At 45.0% G+C, this 17095-nt stretch overlaps 1 protein-coding gene across 5 annotated transcripts in view; it reads right to left on the bottom strand.

Moving 5' to 3' along the window:
* Window positions 1–17095, bottom strand: part of fgd4a (FYVE, RhoGEF and PH domain containing 4a) — a 106254-nt gene that overhangs the window by 70107 nt on the left and 19052 nt on the right. Inside the window, exon 1 of one of the 5 annotated variants that reach the window (XM_021601984.2) lies at window positions 11260–11395. The exons of 3 other annotated variants lie outside the window; for them this stretch is intronic. The gene's annotated coding sequence lies outside the window, so the exon portion shown is untranslated. Of the gene's footprint in view, window positions 1–10925; window positions 11144–11259; window positions 11396–17095 lie in introns of those variants that run through there. One more of the 5 variants, XM_036977968.1, reaches the window with a different exon arrangement.

Below are 17095 nucleotides of genomic sequence, written 5' to 3'. Positions count from 1 at the left end.
TATATAGAAGCCCTTTTACATGCTTTTGTTAAACACATTACTTCCTCTTGCATCTAGCTAGCATTTAGTTTACAACAGCATAGGTTTGTATGAACCTTGCTCTTTGCCACTCAGACCTCGGCAACAATATTGCAAAATATGAATTCCATCTCCCTCTAGCACAGAGAGCTAACTGTGTTGGACGTCAGCTAGCCATTTTTCTGACCAGGCGAAATCATGCAGCAGCATCATTAATATGGATATAAATGTCAATGAAAAACAGCGAAAACAAATGAAAAGGGAGCTAAATAGCTGTCATTTTAGAGTTTGATCACTTTTGTTATCTGTTGTTTTCTAAAATCCCCATTACACTCTGGGGTATGGATAGAACCTCAAGGTTATTTACCCTCACTCAGTATATAAACTGAGTAAACAAAACATTAACAACACCTGCTATTTCCCTGACTTAGACTGACCAGGTGAATCCAGGTGAAAGCTATGATCCCTTATTGATGTCACTTGTTAAATCCACTTCAAATCAGTGTAGATGAAGGGGAGGAGACAGGTTAAAGAAGGATTTTAAAGCCTTGAGACAAGCATTGTGTATGTGTGCCATTCAGGGGGTGAATGAGCAAGACAAAAAGTGCCTTTGAATGAGGTATGGTAGTAGGTGCCGGGCGCACCAGTTTGTGTCAAGAATTGCAATCCTGCTGGGTTTTTCACACTCAACAGTTTCCCATGTGTATCAAGAATGATCCACCGCCCAAAGGATATCTAGCCAACTTGACACAATGTTGGGAAGCATTGGAGTCAACATTGGTCAGCATCTCTGTAGAACCTTGTAGAGTCCATGCCCTGGCCGAATGGAGGCTGTTGTGATGGCAACTCAATATTAGGATGGTTTTCCTAATGTTTGGTATACTCATTGTATATATAACCTTTTTTAGTAAAGGTTCTTTAGTCTACAAAAGGTTCTATATAGAACCCTAAATAACCTTTTTTCCAAGAGTGTATCAAGCTTTCCATAGGCTACCCTTACCCTAGGTCTAGGCTACTAAGGCTGGTTCAACAGCAATGCGTTGTGTCTTTTTTATCCTGGCCTTGTAAAGTAGCCTATCCATAAAATGTTTAAATGGTATATTCGTCAGTGTCTTGAATTGAAAACACACTGCACATTCTAAAATATGCACATATATGCCTTGTTCAAGTATTTAGCTTGTTCAAGTATCCAATATCCATCTCCAAAGAGCTCCTCTCATCCGGTTACCAAAAACGCGCTCCTCCAAACTTATTTAAATGATTCAGTCCTATAATGCAATATCAATGGTAGGCATAGTTTATATTTTGCTTATTGAGAACGTGCCTCATACATACAATTCAATATTGACAATGTTGACGGCCAACATTTAAAAAATATATATTTTTTTACTGTTGCTATTACTCGTTACTGTTGCCTATGCTATTTAATAAACTGTAGTGTCAATCCACAATGGACCAAGACAAGAATATTTAATGCCCCCAGCCGAATTGGAAATGATGACAACGCAAAGAGTGTCAATAACCTATAGAACTTGAGACAAACACATGCAGTATTAAGCCACGGAATGCTTTGGTTGGTCAGGGAGTGGCCAAGCCCTCGTCACACCTACAACTTGTTTATTCATCAAAACCCAGCCCTTTCACGTCACGACAGCTATTATGGTCATAATTACGACTGTGAAAATAGCTCAAATATTTCTGACACACCCTTGGACCTAGAGTGCTACCACCAGCTCTTAGATTTACTATTGCATTTGGTTTGTTAAAATAGAGACCTCTATCTCTTTCACACACACACACACACACACACACACGCACACACACATGCACACACACAAATGAAGTGTGGCTGACATTGACAGATGGCTCTCCAGTGAATACAGGTGAATGGATGAGCATAATAAAATATGTTTGAGAGCATGAGTGACTAGTGAAATGATTGATTTCAACATGAATGACTGGAGGCATTAAACCCTATAGCAATCCTCTCTCTGATGGAGGAATGCAGGCACAGAAAGTTCCAGAAATCTACAGAAACCCTTGAAGCAGGCCTAGAAGGTAGGTTGTTAATGAGAGAAGGGGGGGATAGAAAGAGAGAGTTCCATATTATGTGCTGATCACTCATAAAAGGATGAGTACGTCACTGGGGCCAAGCTTCCTGCCATCCAGGCAGTGTCAGAGGAAGGCCCTAAAAATGGTAAAAGCCTCCAGCCACCCAAGTCATAGACTGTTCACTACCGAACGGAAAGCAGTACTGGAGCGCCAAGTCTGGGACTAAAAGGGCTCCTGAACAGCTTCTAACCCCAAGCCATAAGACCGCTGAGCAGTTAATCAAATGGCTACCAGGACTATTTACATTGACCCCCTTATTTTATTATTATTTTTGCATTGACTCTCTTGCACAGGCTCGATGTTTACTCACTGGACTCTAACTACACACTCACACATACTACACTGACACTCCAACACACACACACACACATGGACACACAAAACACACACACACACACACACATGCATATTGACGCCACACGCGCAAACACCCACACACACAAACCATTAATTAAACACACACGCATAGACATCCGCACACACACACCCACACACACATACTGTACACTCACATTCCTTCACACTCTTCACATATGCTGCACATATCTTTGTTTAGTATCTATGCATAGTCACTTTACCCCTACCTACACCAGTGGCGGTCAGTGCCGTTTAAGATGAGTGAGGATGGTCATTTCTTCATGAAAAGTGCCTTATTTCTATTACAGCATATTATTGGATGATTGTTATTCATATTCCACACACCCAGCTCAATGTAACATCGATAGGTTTAGGCTACTATATGATACTCTAATTTCCATATACCCATCATGAGGTTGCTACAACCTAGCCTATTAATGAAAGTTTATAACGTAGGTGTACAGGTCGAGAGAATTTTGAGTAACCAAGGTGACAGACAGTGACACATTCAATACCGCCTTGCACACTCGCCTGCATCTAGCTGATCTATGGTGTAATCATTAGTCCAACAGATGCAAACATGCGTTTCTATTGGAGGAATTCAGGTATGTTTATCCCCGTTTCATTCCGTTTGCTTCAGTTTAAGAAACGTTTTTTTGACAGAATCGGTGCAATGAATACACTGCTGAACACATGCAAACACAGTTCACTTTCATAGTAGCCACATATAAACCGCTCGTTGTATATATCATTCCTTCTCACATCTACAGTATCTATGCTCTCTCCTCCTCTCACCTCTTCCCTGGACTTCAGTGCACTACACATCAGCTGTCGGACCAGGCAAAACAACTTTCCAAACAAAACCTTCATATCATGACCGCTAACCGCTAACCGCTATACACAGCCTACATCATTGTCAGTTTATAGTCAACATAGCTTCTATAACTAACTTGTTAGTAAACCCACTACAATCATGCAGTACATTGTACAGTCAACAGCAAGCAATTTAGCAGATACACCGCCGGGGCCCGGTGACAATAAATGATTACAAATTCATTTATTCAAAACTACTGTCTTTCTCTCTCTTTGAGTCAACTATTCACCAAATTGTATGCACCGCAGTGCTTGATAGCTGTAGCTTATGCTTTCACTACTAGATTCATTCTATGATCCTTTGATTGGGTGGACAACATGTCAGTTCATGCTGCAAGAGCTCTGATAGGTTGGAAGACCTATCAAGTTGTCATAAGTTGTCATAATTTCTGTGTAAGTCTATGGAAGGGGGTGAGAACCATAAGCCTCCTAGGTTTGTATTGAAGTCAATGTACCCAGAGGAGGACAGAAGCTAGCTGTCCTCCGGCTACACCATGGTGCTACCCTACAGAGTACTGTTGAGGCTACTGTAGACTATCATTGCAAAACAGTGTGTTTTAATCCATTATTTGGTGGTGACGTGAAAATATTTAGTATAGTTTTATACTTTTTTCCCTTCTGAAATTCACTGAGGAGGATGGGCCTCCCCTTCCTCCGCCGAGGAGCCTCCACTGACCAATATGTACATATTACCTCAATTACCTCGACTAACCAGTACCCCTGCACATTGACTCAGTACTGGTACCCCTTGTATATAGCCCCATTATTCTTATTTAATTAAAAATGTCTTACTTTTTAAAAACTGCATTGTTTGTTAAGGGCTCATAAGTAAGCATTTCACGGCATTAGGCACATGAGACAAATATAATTTTATTTAGATTTTTTAAAATTGATTTTTTAACACTGAGCTCGAATATGGTTGAATTTTTATGATGTGCAACCTTTTCACCACATCGGAAGTTCCTCTTTCACACTTACATATTTACTCTCATGATAGCTGTCTTGTTCCCTTATACAACTGAAAGCCAACTGAAATCTTTTCTAAATAAATAAATTACAGAATAATATTCTCATTGATCCGAGCCACTCAGCTAACTAAGTTTGATTGGACACTTCCTACTCTCTTAGAAAAAAGGGTTCTAGAAGGGTTCTTCGGCTGTCCCCATAGGATAACCTTTTTGGTTCCAGGTACAACACTTTTTTTGGTTTCAGGTAGAACCCTTTTGGGTTAATGGAAAACTCTCTGTGGAAAGGGTTATTCATGGGTCCCAAAAGGGTTCTGCCTGGAACCAAAAGGGTTCTTCAAAGGGTTATCCTATGGGGACAGCTTAATCAACCATTTTAGGTTCTAGATAGCACCTTTTCTTCTAAGAGCGTATGAGAGTGCCATAGTGTCAGATTCATCAGCATCATCTCTCTCACACTCTCTCACTCTCTCTGACACAGTGAAAGACAAAGCTCCACAGAGAAGTCAATGACAACCTCCCCCTAAGAACCGGATGACTCCGGTGTTACTGTTAATGGAGGCACTGACTGTGCATTCTGGCGGCGCATTCTAGCAGCGCAGGCCCTCTAGTTAAAAAGGATCAGACGGGGATAAAAAGTGTGAACATGAGAAAGAGAGAAGAGGTGGGGATCAAACTTAACACTGCTGAACCCCTGACAACCACTGCTGAAACAGCATGCTGGGGCAAACGGCACACACACACACACACACACACACACACACACACACACACACACACACACACACACACACACACACCGAATGAAAACACTAAAACAAAATACTTTCAGGGGCATTGAATATGAGACAGTGCTGTCTAGTGTATGTGTGTGTGTCCCTCCCTGTGTGTATGTACGTGTCTGAGCTTAGTTTTCATTCATTGTGTTGTCTGATGAAGATCTTAGCACTTAGCACTCTCTGCTTCTCTTTTGATGTGCTGCTCTCTCCATGTAATCTCATTTCTGGTCACGGTGGGCCTCCATCCCGCCCCAACAGCCTTTTGTGACAGAAGCCTCCCTCCCCCCACACATCCACACCCCTCCCAGCCTGAACCCCCAGCCTTCAGCCCTGAGTCCTACGTAGGGCTGTGGCGGTCACGAAATGTAGGAGAGTGCCATTGCGTCAGTATCATCAGCATCATCATCACTCTCTCTCTCACACACACTCTCTCACTCTCTCTGACACAGTGAAAGACAAAGCTCCACAGAGAAGTCAATGACAACCTCCCCCTAAGAACCGGATGACTCTGGTGCTACTTGTTAAAAAACAAATCCATGCCTTTTGCGGCCAGTGGCCGTTGTGCCCTTGGGCTGAATATAATAATGATAATTCCTTTTTCCTTGAGTGTTGCATGCTCCGAAGCCTCACTCACATGGCTCTCAATCACATGATCGGGTCTTTTTCACAGGCTACAAGTGAAGACAGACACGTTCTTATCCAATTCTGGGGTGCATATTGAAGATATTGCAAGAACTGTCCACATTTACTTTTCGCCAGCCAACAAGATGTGTAGGCCTAACGAACAGCAAAAGTACTAGCCTATGCCAATCTACATCCCCCATAGTGTAAAAGTTGACCTATTCTATTCGGTGTGAGAAACATAGTCTGGGACAGTTGTGGGATGCGATAGATCCTAAAATAATACAACCACCAGCAATGTGGCTGACGCAACAGATGAGAACATTTCGCTTAACATGTTGATAAACTATTAGCCTATTTCTTCATACACGCAGCAGTAGGCTATAAGCGTGAATGTTCCATTTCCGGGAAAACACCATTATCAAAAGTGACCACAAATGTGATTATGCATGTAATGCTTTTATGATAAAGGTGCATTTTTATGGTGAAAATGATCTTCCCCAAACTTGAAACTCACGCTCTGCTTATGTATGTATAGCAGTTAGGCTCTACACCCGTTGTAAAGCGGATTATGTGCTTCATTTTAAGAAGTTATTTAGCCACTTTAGTTGTGATACAAACCTTATCAAAACTTATAGACCTATGGGCTAGGCTACATAAGGTGTGTGACTATGATTAGAAAAAGTAGCAAAAAACAGCCATTGTTTCTTGCCTTACTCTGGGCATCATTCACAAGTGATAATATATAATTCACAAGTGGTAGGCTAATATTGTCACCCATCAGACTGTTCTTGATTTCATCTCGTCTTTATGTATACTAAATCATATATGGATGACATTTATTTTGATTTAGAATGGACCATTATCATTATGCCTGTCTCAAAACAGGGGTAGTGTAAAAATACATGTCATCTATGCACTTTAAATAGCAAATGGAAGACGCTTTCGTAAAGAGAAGCAATTGTCGTAAAGAGAAGCAATGTGCTTAATATTAAGAATGTTGAGGAATAAATATAGTAGGCCTAGCCTATAGAAAGGTGATGGGGTCCTCCTCTTTTTAATAGAGGCCACCACTGTTGTCTCACACAATTGCATAGCCTATAGAAATGTTGTGCAACATGAGCTCATGGGCTCTCATGAAGTGTTTGATTACATTTCCGATTACATTTGCATTGATGTCAGAGAGATCGGCAGCAGGGTAGCCTAGTGGTTAGAGCATTGGACTAGTAACCAAAAGGTTGCAAGTTCAAATCCCTGAGCTGACAAGGTACAAATCTGTCATTCTGCCCCTGAACAGGCAGTTAACCCACTTTTCCTAGGCCGTCATTGAAAATAAGAATTTGTTCTTAACTGACTTGCCTAGTTAAATAAAGGTAAAAAAATAAGAGGGACAATAGAGTGCTGAGTACCAGGCAGTTAGCAGGTTTGGTAGGCTACTAATGACCATCAGCAGCATCAGAGCTTGGAGAAGACTAATTACCGTGAATAAACGGACATGTGGAATTTGACTGCCTTCATGACTCGTGAGTGGCGGTAATACAGTCCTAGGAGTCTAGGACAGGGCCACAGAGGAGAACCATAGGATTCAGATAGGAGCCCCAAACTCTCTAAAGCTAAAAACGAATAATAGAAGCAGCAAATTGGTCAGTTGGAGATGTCCAATCATATATGGATGACATTTATTTTGATTTAGAATGGACCATTATCATTATGCCTGTCTCAAAACAGGGGTAGTGTAAAAATACATGTCATCTATGCACTTTAAATAGCAAATGGAAGACGCTTTGATCAAATATTGGATACATTACCCGAGATCGGAATCCATCGGTCAATAAAACAGGAAAAAAACATTTACAAATTCAAACAAGATTATAAAAAGATAAAAGACCACAACAACAAAAGTGGACCAGAAAGCGATATTTGAAGCCATGATGACGCAGAGCAGCGATGATCAGCACGGTAATACATTGTTTTTAGCCAAATTACTATATAGCTAGCTACCAATGTGTGCTCGAATAGTGAAGCCACAACCTCAGAACCCTACACTCCCAGGGTCCATCAACACAATCAATGCTCCTGCAACCCCTGAGCCCTGCACCCCCAGGCGCCAAGGGTCTGGTAAACAGTTCAATGTCAATGTTCACTTGTTTAGCCCTAATCACACAATTTAGCTGTCTTCAACAGGGGTGGGCAATCTCGTCCACAGAGGGCTTTTGTCATGGCATGGTTATATTCCTAAACATTATTAATGGAGACAGTGTGGATCTAGGATTTTACATATAAAACTGTCACAATGATTCAATTAATCATAGAACTTTATTATTTGCATCATTGGTGTATCTGGTTGGTATATCTGGTTGGCCCCATACTGGCCTTTGCTGGATAATATTGAATACATTTGATCAGACAATACATGGTTGGAGAACAAAACTGCACTCACACAGGCTGCCCTCAGGTTTGCTTTGGAGTCTGTGCCTTATTCCTGAACTGTACATGTCATTAATTCTGCCTAAATATTTCCCCAGGGAAGAGAAAACACACTGCAAGCACAGCCAGCAAATACCTGAATATCATGAGGGAGGCCAAGGCCTCATACCCGGAGACACTTGAGGCCCAGCGTCAGCAGCAGAATCAGCACTTCAATCAGCTGTGTGAAGATGAGGAAGCAGCCATGGCAGCAGACAGGACAGCCAGCGCAGCAGACAGGACAGCCAGGGCAGCAGACAGGACAGCCAGCGCAGCAGACAGGACAGCCAGGGCAGCAGACAGGACAGCCAGGGCAGCAGACAGGACAGCCAGCGCAGCAGACAGGACAGCCAGGGCAGCAGACAGGACAGCCAGGGCAGCAGACAGGACAGCCAGGGCAGCAGACAGGACAGCCAGCGCAGCAGACAGGACAGCCAGGGCAGCTGACAGGACAGCCAGGGCAGCAGACAGGACAGCCAGGGCAGCTGACAGGACAACCAGGGCAGCAGACAGGACAGCCAGGGCAGCTGACAGGACAGCCAGGGCAGCAGACAGGACAGCCAGGGCAGCTGACAGGCCAGCCAGGGCAGCAGACAGGACAGCCAGGGCAGCTGACAGGACAGCCAGGGCAGCAGACAGGACACCCAGGGCAGCAGACAGGACAGCCAGGGCAGCTGACAGGACAGCCAGGGCAGCAGACAGGACAGCCAGGGCAGATGACAGGACAGCCAGGACAGCCAGGGCAGCAGACAGGACAGCCAGGGCAGCAGACAGGACAGCCAGGGCAGCTGACAGGACAGCCAGGGCAGCAGACAGGACAGCCAGGGCAGCAGACAGGACAGCCAGGGCAGCAGACAAGGCAGCCAGGGTAGCAGACAGGACAGCCAGGGCAGCTGACAGGACAGCCAGGGCAGCAGACAGGACAGCCAGGGCAGCTGACAGGACAACCAGGGCAGCAGACAGGACAGCCAGGGCAGCTGACAGGACAGCCAGGGCAGCAGACAGGACAGCCAGGGCAGCTGACAGGCCAGCCAGGGCAGCAGACAGGACAGCCAGGGCAGCTGACAGGACAGCCAGGGCAGCAGACAGGACACCCAGGGCAGCAGACAGGACAGCCAGGGCAGCTGACAGGACAGCCAGGGCAGCAGACAGGACAGCCAGGGCAGATGACAGGACAGCCAGGACAGCCAGGGCAGCAGACAGGACAGCCAGGGCAGCAGACAGGACAGCCAGGGCAGCTGACAGGACAGCCAGGGCGGCTGAGATGGCCCTGACCGCCTCGTTTAACAACAGCTTCATAACTGTATTTTGGACAGTTTGTCCAAGCAATAAAAGGAAGTCAGACACCAGCAGCAGACATGTCACTACACTCTTAGAAAAAAAGGTGCTATCTACAGCCTAAAACGGTTCTACCGGTCTTTCAACCAGCTGAAGCGATTCTCTCCTCCCATGATGAAAACTTACATTGTGCGTCTCCTCTTGTTCAGTCTCCATTATTGCCCATGAACAAAAATTAAAACGATGGAACAAAACTCCTGGTTATCTTCTCCAGCGCGTCTCCCTCCTCCAAACTTAAAAATGCCAGTCACCAAGGATCACAACAATATCTCTGTCAAAATGCGTCATCGTTCATTAGCAGTTTTTCCCGCAAATTAAACCTAGTCCTGTTTCTAGTTCCACAACAAATGGAAAACAACCAACAACCAACAAGCCTAGTTCGTGCTGGTTCCGGCACGTTCTGGCTTGGTTCCTCTAGTGGAATTGCGCCATTAGAGTCGCCCTGCATGCCTGTTTCAACAACACAGCAAGGAACGCGGGGACCACTAACAGTTACAGTCCAGTCTCAGCAAGACCCCATGGCTACAGCTAACATTTTGTAGCAGGTGAAGCTAATGGTTTAACTACTAGGGTATCTATCACTATCAGATTGAGCTACACAGCAACAAAAGTTGATGACTTCAGATATGGCAAAGGAAAGCTAACAGTTGAAGATAAACACCATTGGGAATAACAACAGATACTGTTGCAGCTCTAACAGCAAGGTGAAATAGCAGCTTCAGCTACAGCAGGGTAGGCTATGGCAACGCTTACATGCAGCTGGTGTGGCTAACATCTCTGCTAGAGCACACCCCGGGGAGAGATAAGGGCTGTAACAGTGGCCAAGAAGGCTAACTGCAGTAGTCCTCCACATGTGTGTCAGTGTGTGTATGCAAATCACATGTGTGTGTTTTGCAAGTGTGTGTGTGTTTTGCATGTGTACTACTAAGAGAGGCTGCAGCACTGGGGCTCAGCCAACAAACAAAGCCTGCTTGCATCTTAATACCCCTCCTACCCCCAGGCACAGCCACAGCCACAGCCACAGCCACACACACACACACACACACACAAACACCCCTCACACTCCCTGCTATACTTATCATGCTATCTTAGGCACATCCTGTGGTGTAAGGTCCCTCGTTTGTGAGGTGTTCCTCCCTTTGTGTAACCGACAGTCTACTCGGAATACTGAACATCAGCTCTGTGTGTCACCAGACTAACAACAACCCCACATTTTACCCCAGTATTCAGTATTCAGTATTCAGTAGCAGTAGACTGCTCCTCTCGCTGCTCTGGGACCAGTGATAAACACCCCTGTCTGTATAATACAGCTGTGAACACAGCGTTGTGCCCTCGGTGGCTACAGTGTACCAGAGAGCTTAAGTCCAGTCCGTCTACCAGAGAAAAACCCACTGACCTGAGACAAGGCTTCCGTTAGTCCAGCATGGGTCTGTGTGTCAGAGTCAACAGCTACCATCCACAGAGATAGGATATCCTTCTCCTTGTTACACTTAAGCCAGAATGATGAGGAAAAATCGACCTCTCCCTCTCTCCGTTCCTCTCGCCCTCACAGAGGCACACAGGCAGGGTCAGGGTTCGCGCTAAACTACTGCCTTGCTGCTTTCGCCCCATCCTCCCTTCTCTCGCCTTTTCACCCTCCCCTCCCCTCCCTCTCTCTCTCTCTCTCTCTCTCTCTCGTCCTGCTTTTCTCTCTCTCACACGCTCTCTTACTTACTATAACTTCAACGTACCTCTCCCTCCTTTCTCCTCTCTGTCTCTTCTCTGTGTGTTTCCAATCCGTAGCTTGTGTAGATAATCACATTCCAACGGTGACGGGGCATATGGCCGGGGAGCGTTACCCACACAGTAAGACCCCTTCTGTGTGTATATGTGTGTGGGTGTGTGTCGCGCAGACAATCAGCCCTATTGTGTGGGAGGAGGGGAAGGGCCAGAGAGTGGGGAGGAAGCCAATGGCTCTCATCTGCTGTCGCTGCTGCTGCTACTGGCCGCGGCTGTCAGGTGCTGACCCTCACACAATTACTCCCCCTCCAAGGAGAGAGGGAGGGTGACGGTGATAGAGAGGATGAGAGAGGGGAGCCAGAGAGAGGTAGAGAAAGAGAAAGAGGCCGAGGGAGGGATAGATGGATGAGGTGGGTGATGACTTTAAAAAATTCAGTCAATGAAGGCGCAGCTCCTGAATCAGATTTTCTAGCAATCATTAAGATTTTGTTTAAAATGATGTTCCACGTGTCTCAGTCAATTGTCTGTGTTTTTATTCCATTCCCACCAATGCAGTGGTCATGTGACAGTAGGCTCGGGGGTGGGTCAATAACTCCAGTGCCCCCACCACCCTTTGAATGCAGATGAGTCAGAGTGGTGTGTGATGAAGAGATTGAATTCCACCTACTCCATTCCTATGGCATTAGAGCCAAATGCTCCTATGTCACAACCATACACTGAATAAGGTCACACCCCCATTTGTCATCAGAGTATAGAGAGGTATGTTTGTAGTTGAACAGAGAGACACTGGTTTGATATGGTGAGTAAGAGGTAGGGGGAAAGTGTTGTCATACGTGCTCTGTTGTGAACTCACACTGGCCTGAGAACATGACCTATAGGATGACCAAGTGTTACTCAGTTTTCACGACAGACACACACACACAGGAATGCTTGCACACACGATGGCCATTTAGGGGAATCATTCTGATCATGTCTGCTCTAATTCAGCGTGGCACGCTCGACACTCCTGAACTGACCTCCCACTGGGCTTTTGTCAACTAACCTATATTCCACGCGAAATGAACAACAAATGTCACCATGTCATTGGATTTAGGTTAAAATGACGTGGAAACAATGTTGATTCAACCAGTTTTTGCCCAATGGGCTCCTTCTTCCTCTGCTCCTCTCTTTCATCTCATCCCTCTCTCTGCAGGCCTTCTCCTCTCCTCTCCATCTCCCCTCCAGTCTACTTCCCCCAGTCAGACAGTGTGCCTGGGGCTGATAGTCCTCTCTCCTCATAGTCCCATCATTGTTAACCTCTCTCTCCAGAGGTCCGGTCACCATGCTTCCTGACTGACAGAGAGAGAACCAGACAACAGAGCAGTCACTATCCAGGGGCACCCTCAGGGCCAAGCCACCATGCCTCCCTCCCGGCCAGGCATCACACCTCGTTAAGGCACAGTGCCATTAGTGACAGGAAGGGTCCCATCAAACCTCAGAGACCAGTAACCACGTCGTGACGCCAACATCCCCACTGCCTCACACAAAGAAATGTGTGTGTGTGACATGTGAGTCTGAATTTGTGAGCATGTGTGTGTGTGTGTGTGTGTGTGTGTGTGTGTGTGTGTGTGTGTGTGTGTGTGTGTGTACATATGCCAGACCTGAGAGTGGACAGCTACTCTGTTACAGTCTTACTGGTTTTACTACAGAGCCATGATTGCCTCCAGGTCACTGCTCTAAGGGTCACAGGCCTGCAGTCACAGAGACAAGAGGGACCATGTGCCTGGCTTAGTGTGTGTGTGGAGGTCGTAAAACACCCCTCTATTACAGACATTAGGAGTGTGTCTAATAGAGATGGGAGTCATTAAAGAGACTGGGGTAGATTGGAGGGACTAGCCTTTTCTGCTCATGCTGCCTCACGGCTCAATGGACTCACATAAGATCTGGCAGCATCTGTATGTAAAACCACACGATTTCCAGCTCTCTGAACTCAAGGGTGGAATGGATGAAATACTGCACTACGTTAGCAATGCATAAAAATAACCAGTGAGCCAATTTCACTTTCTGTTCCGTTTCTACCGTTTCAGTTGAAGGTGGACTTCATTTCAGTGCGGCTGAAACATCAAGTTGTTGAAGTTACGTAGTAATAATAAAACATTGAGTCTGGCATTTCACCGAAGACATAGTGGACCAGCAGACTCTAGAAGTACACCTGGGGAGTTCATCGTTTCACATGGAAATTACTTTGAGCATCTGGCTTCCTATTTAACTATTATGTCAACCAACCGAATGGTTCCCCTGAGGTGACATTTTCATTGATTATTGTCAAGGTGGCGCTTAGTCGCCACGGTGGCATTTCACAGCACTATTGATATTCGGACAGTGAGTGATGGGTTTGCTTTAACATTCACTCTCCATAGCTGTTCTGAATTGTAGTGCACGTACACACACCGTATAGTACAGGCATGAAATTCAATTAAACGCAAACACTGGCACACACACAGACGCACGCACTCATGTACACACAGGCATGCAAACACACACACTGGCACACACTGGCACGCAAACACAGGCACTCACTCACACACACACAAGCACATACAGTACTCACACACTCACTGCTTGCTTGTAAATAAGATCATCCTTCCTGTTTGCAGTTGGCGCCACAGGTCCCAGAGTGGTGTGGCGGAAGAGAAATTCTGGGGCCCATAGTTTTTCCTGATCTGGTAACCCGACAAGGTAAAACGGGCTATGATGGGACCAGAGTTTTTCTAATCAGGTCACATGGTTTAAACAAACTCCTGGAAAAACTCCTGGCCTTGGGGAGGATGAAAACCCTGTCAAACTGCAGCAACATTGTACTTTTCATATGAATTCTATTTTTAAAAGGACTAGGGGGGTTTCCTATACACAGACACAGAGAAAGCAACATGATTGGACAATGAACCTTACAGGTCTGAGCTCTCTTTAAGCTGGTTTGCATCGTGTACTCCTGCCCTATGTAACTGTAGGCCTAGTGAAAAAATAACTCACAGTCTATGTCAGCTGTTGTGTTTACTGATTAATTCCAGTTAATCATTTCCTCCCCACTCTCTGGCCCTTCCCCTCCTCCCACACAATAGGGCTGATTGATAAAGTCTAGGTAGCCTAGTCGGCCCAATTTTGAATATAAACCAAATTTGATCCTATTCACATATTCCCACAAACAAATGGGCTGTAAATACACAAGGTTACTGCTTTGTTTACCCTGGACAGAGGGACAGAGAGCATAGTAGGCTAGACTATGCAGCTGCTGTTGTTAGTAGCCTACAATTGATCAGACTGAAAAAGGCTCTTGTTTCCCATGCAATACTTCGTGTCAGATCGCTAATGTTTAGGTGTATAGGCTGCTACATTTGATAGGCTGGTCATGGCTTACATCAACACCATTATCCCAGAAACCCTAGACCCACTCCAATTTGCATACTGCCCAAACAGATCCACAGATAATGCAATCTCTATTGCACTCCACACTGCCCTTTCCCACCTGGACAAAAGGAACACCTACGTGAGAATGCTATTCATTGACTACAGCTCAGGGTTCAACACCATATTACCCTCAAAGCTCCTCACTAAGCTAAGGACCTTCGGGACTAAACACCTCCCTCTGCAACTGGATCCTGGACTTCCTGACGGGCCACCCCCAGGTCGTGAGGGTAGGTAGCAACACATCTGCACGCTGATCCTCAACACCGGAGCCCCCCAGGGGTGCGTGCTCAGTTCCCTCCTGTACTCCTTGTTCACCCACGACTGCATGGCCAGGCACGACTCCTACATCATCATTAAGTTTGCAGATGACACAACACTGGCAGGCCTGATCACCGACAATGACGAGACAGCCTATAGGGAGGAGGAGAGACCTGGCTGGGTTTGTGCCAGAATAACAACCTATCCCTCAACGTAACCAAGACTAAGGAGATGATTGTGGACTACAGGAAAAGGAGGACCGAGTACGCCCCCATTCTCTTCGACGGGGCTGTAGTGGAGCAGGTTGAGAGCTCCAAGTTCCTTGGTGTCCACATCACCAACAAACTAGAATGGTCCAAGCACACCAAGTCAGTCGTGAAGAGGGCACGACAAACGCCTATTCCCCCTCAGGAAACTAAAAAGATTTGGCATGGGTCCTGAGATCCTCAAAAGGTTCTACAGCTGCAACATCGAGAGCAACATTCGGCACACGTGACAAACTTTGATTTTATTTTATTTAAAACTTCTTACGGCTCAAATCCCGTCAACGGGATCGATATGACAACAGCCAGTGAAAGTGCAGGGCGCCAAATTCAAACAACAGAAATCTCATAATTAAAATTCCTCAAACATACAAGTATTATACACCATTTTAAAGATAAACTTGTTGTTAATCCCACCACAGTGTCCGATTTCAAAAAGGCTTTACGACGATTATGCGTTTATGTTAGGTTAGTCACAGAAAAACACAGCCATTTTTATAGCCAAAGAGAGGAGTCACAAAAAGCAGAAATAGAGATAAAATTAATCACTAACCTTTGATGATATTCATCAGATGACACTCATAGGACTTCATGTTACACAATACATATATGTTTAGTTCGATAAAGTTCATATTTATATCCAAAAATCTCAGTTTACATAGGCGCGTTATGTTCAGTTTTGCTTCCAAAACATCCAGTGATTTTGCAGAGATCCACTTCAATTTACAGAAAAACTCATAATAAACATTGATAAAAGATACAAGTGTTATGCATGGAATTATAGATAAACTACTCCTTAATGCAACCGCTGTGTCAGATTTCAAAAAAGCTTTACGGAAAAAGCACACCATGCAATAATCTGAGTACAGCGCTCAGGCACCAGAACAAGCCATACAGATACCTGCCATGTTGTGGAGTCAACAGAAGTCAGAAATAGCATTATAAATATTCACTTACCTTTGATGATCTACATCAGAATGCACTCCCAGGAATCCCAGTTCCACAATAAATGTTTGTTTTGTTCGATAAAGTCCATAATTTATGTCCATATACTCCCTTTTTGTTCGCACGTTTAGTTCACAAATCCAAATTCATGAGGCATGAGCACTAGGTCCAGACAAACAGTCAAAAAGTTATATTACAGTTCGTAGAAACATGTCAAACGATGTATAGAATCAATCTTTAGGATGTTTTTAACATAAATCTTCAATAATGTTCCAACCGGACAATTCCTTTGTCTTTAGAAATGCAATGGAACGCAGCTCGCTCTCACGGCCATGCGCGTGACCAACTCATGGCCTGACACTCATTCGCTCCCCCTTCACAGTAGAAGCCTGAAACAAGGTTCGAAAGACTGTTGACATCTAGTGGAAGCCTTAGGAAGTGCAATCAGACCAAATTTACACTGTATCTTGGATAGGCAAAGAGTTGAAAAACTACAAACCTCAGATTTCCCACTTCCTGGTTGGATTTTTTCTCAGGTTTTTTCCTGCCATACGAGTTCTGTTATACTCACAGACATCATTCAAACATTTTTAGAAACTTCAGAGTGTTTTCTATCCAATAATATGCATATCTTAGCTTCTGGGCCTGAGTAGCAGGCAGTTTACTCTGGGCACCTTATTCATCCAAGCTACTCAATACTGCCCCCCAGCCATAAGAAGTTATGTTTGCTTGTGTCCGTCGGGAGTGATGTGTTATCACGCCTTTTAAATAAATACCGGTAGAAAATGGAGAGTGCGCCTTGAGCAATGTGTTTTGTGCCCGGGCGCGACCTGCGATTTACCTGATTTTGATTGGTCAAGACACCCAAAGAGCCTACAGCAGCACTCCGATGTGAAGGACTGACAAATTGTGCGCGAGTTGACAAATCATGAGG

Source organism: Oncorhynchus mykiss, chromosome 1 (assembly GCF_013265735.2).
Source record: "Oncorhynchus mykiss isolate Arlee chromosome 1, USDA_OmykA_1.1, whole genome shotgun sequence".
Classification (NCBI taxonomy): domain Eukaryota; kingdom Metazoa; phylum Chordata; class Actinopteri; order Salmoniformes; family Salmonidae; genus Oncorhynchus; species Oncorhynchus mykiss.
Note: the sequence above shows the minus strand (reverse complement) of the source record. Positions and strands in the feature narration are given on the sequence as shown.